The 3,142-nt window shown below is 37.4% G+C and overlaps 1 long non-coding RNA gene across 1 annotated transcript; it reads left to right on the top strand.

Moving 5' to 3' along the window:
• Nucleotides 1-2,692, top strand: LOC147273206 (uncharacterized). Its single transcript, XR_015119672.1, has 3 exons — nucleotides 1-300; nucleotides 1,163-1,219; nucleotides 2,469-2,692. It is a non-coding gene; the product is annotated as an uncharacterized LOC147273206 (long non-coding RNA).
• Nucleotides 2,693-3,142: the final 450 nt, after the last annotated feature.

The following is a 3,142-nucleotide window of genomic DNA, read 5'->3' as shown; positions in this document are numbered from 1 at the left end:
CTCTCTCTCTCTCTCTCTCTCTCCCTCTTTTCTTTCTCTCTCCCCGCAGCCTCTTCCTTCTCATCTCTCCGCATCCCTTACTGCACACACTCAGCCACCACCACAACCCATGACGCCGGCCGTTTCCCCATCGACCAAGTCAGCTGCGTGACACCCCTCTCGTCGGCGTCGACCTCCCACCGAGCCCCCCTGGCAGCCAGCTCGTGCGCACAGGAAAGCTCAGAAAAAAACCCAGTTGTCGCCTCCCTTCTGTCTCATCAAACTTCCGGCCAAAATCCAGGCAAAACATCTCGATTTCTGGTGGGTTTTCCTTCTCTCTTAGTGGGTTTTCATTCCCCTATGTTCTTGGTGGTTAAAAGTTAAGAATTTGAAACTTTAAATTGTGGGTCTAAGGCTATTTTCGGGTTTCCTTGAATCTCTGAGTTGAGGGGTTGTTATTGATGTTTTCTTGGACAAATTACATCTCTAGGAACCTCAATTGTTGTTAAGAATCAGAAATTTAGAGTAATTTGGAGGATTTTCGAGTTCTTTGGGGAGCGAAATTCAAGGGCTGGAAACACATTTCGGGTTTGCCTACAATTTCTTGGTTGATGGTATTTTTGAGGGTTGTTATGGACATTTTCCATTCGTAGAAACGACCAAGTTCCGATCCTAATAAGAAGTTTTAAGAAAATTAAGAGTTTTGGTTAGTTTTGCCTTCAGAACTACCAAGTTGGGCAGTGGCAGCCACGGTTACAACCTTTCCGCCACCAACTCTAATTTCTAGCACCTTTTGAGCGTCTAATTTAGTTAGTTATCAAGTGTATTTAGGGTGGAAGAGTGGGAAATGATAGGATTGTAATTGGAACGATGTTTGGTTACCTTCCGAGACCAAACAAGCTCTAGAATAATTGTGGTTTTAGGGGTAGGCTCTACATAATTGATTTTGGATTTATGGCTGGATTACTTTGCGTATTTAACGTTAAATTGAGCCGTGAAGTTTTGGAGCTAAGTACGGTATTGTAAGTTAAAGAGAAGAAGTTTCGAACCGTTGTGTTGAACGAAAGTTAAGTGAGACGTTAGACTTCGTACACACACACACTTTAAATGCTTTTGAGTGTACACACACACTTTAAATGCTTTTGAGTTGAGTCTAAATGTATTTTATTGTTCCATGTTATAGGCGAGACGATCGTGGCCCGAGACGATCCGGCGGAGGATCGGAGTTAGGATTTTTACTGTGAGTCGACTGACTTTTGTTTTTAAAAATATTTTGTACATTTTCTAATTTAATTATTTTCTTGATTTAATTGAGTATGAATTTAATTAAAAGGATTTGTGAGTGGATCTTTATTTTGGAAAACAATTTATGAATTTTATGATTTTTTTGATTCATATTGTTTATCTTGAGTTTTGATTTAAAAATGATGATTTGTGAGTGAATTTTGAGTTTGAATGGTTTATGGTTTCTGAATGGTTGTTTTCCTATTAAATTTCGTGAGAGTGAAATTGAGATTTATTAAACTTAAAATTTATCAAATGATATTTCCATATTGGGTTTGGGGTTATCTAACTTGAGATTTATATTATGCGAAGGATAATATTTTAAATTTGGTTTTAGTGTAAACTATTGGAAGTCTTGATCTCAATTTATTTGTTGGGCATATGAACTTTGTATGAAGTTATTATATTGGCTTTTAATTAATCCTTTCAGCGAATGAGTAGTTTGTCAATATGAATTTACAAGATTTTTATCCTTGAGACATGTTTGAAACGAGGTGAGTTTTGGAATGGTTAGAAGTCTTATCTTTTTGGATGAAATGAGCAGTTTTAAACCGTCATGTCAGTACCCTCTCAACAGGTATAATTTGCTCTGCATTCGCCTAGAGATGACTCGGCGGTATATGACCAGCATTATATATATTTGCTCTGCACTTGCCTAGTCGGCGGTGTATGACTTAACATTATTTATTCGCTTTGCACTTGCCTAGTCGGCAGTGTATGACCAACATTATATATTGCTCTGCACTCGCCTCGAGATAACTCGACAGTGTATGACCAGCATTATAAGCTCTGCGTGCACGTATGACCAGTAGTTCCCCGGATATTAGTATGATGTGATTTTATGTAGTCCTTAAGATTTTACTTTGATTGAGTTTTAAGTCGTGAGATTTGATAATTTGGCTATTAGTGTTCTTATTTGAGGTTTTAATTGATATTACTACCTAACATATTTTGTGGGAAATTTTGAAGTCTCTTGTATACCTGAGTTATTTAAATCTATGCGTTTGAAGGCTTCATGATGTTTTCGGAAAGGTTTCTAATTTGGTTTGAAATTGGGGTATTTCAGAGGGCGAGGTGAGATTTTAGAGTTAATTGAGTTTTAAGCCTTACGAAAGGATAAATAATATTTATGCTTCGTTTTCATAACTTGTCCACTCACTGAGTTTATCTCACGTTTTCCTTGTTTGTTTAATTTTTCTCCCCAGGTAGTAGCGGTGGTGGAGGTCGAGCCATACACGTTGAGGCAAAATTTCCATTTCCTTATCTCATACATTATAGGCGATATGTCCACCTTTTGTTATGTTAAATTATAATTCATTGTAACAGAAGTAGTGGCTCTGATAACCGTATTTAAATTATAAGATTATTTTGTATTTGTTGGGTCTGAGACCTTTTTTGGTTGTGGTAGAGGCGGTTGATGTTTTTAGAAGTGTTTTTACAGGTTTCATAAATTTTGGGTTAGTCCATTTTCAGGGGAGGTTCTTCCGAATTTCCGGTAGGATTTTCCTTGATTTTGGATCCCACTGGACCACTATGGGTTTCAGGGTGGAATTCGGGAGCTGTGCTATCATCGACATTCATAAAGGTATTAACACATTCAACATTCAACAATCAACGCAACAACAATCTACAATTCTCTAACCAGTTCCCAGAATTCTCAGGATCTTTAAGTTGTCAAGTTTTTGTATCAAATCATCCACACCTTTTATATTAGAGTTCATTATTTTTCTGTTCATCCAATGACTCAAGCATCAATTGTTCGTACTTACGAATTTGAGCACACAGTCATTAAAACTCACGATAATTAAAGTCCTTGAGGATCAAGGCATATAGGACATTCAGTGAGAGTTTGTTTCTTCCTTGCTTCCAATTGTTTGGT

Source organism: Dryas octopetala, chromosome 9 (genome assembly GCF_963921425.1).
Source record: "Dryas octopetala chromosome 9, drDryOcto1.1, whole genome shotgun sequence".
NCBI lineage: Eukaryota > Viridiplantae > Streptophyta > Magnoliopsida > Rosales > Rosaceae > Dryas > Dryas octopetala.
This window is presented reverse-complemented; position numbering and strand designations above follow the sequence as displayed.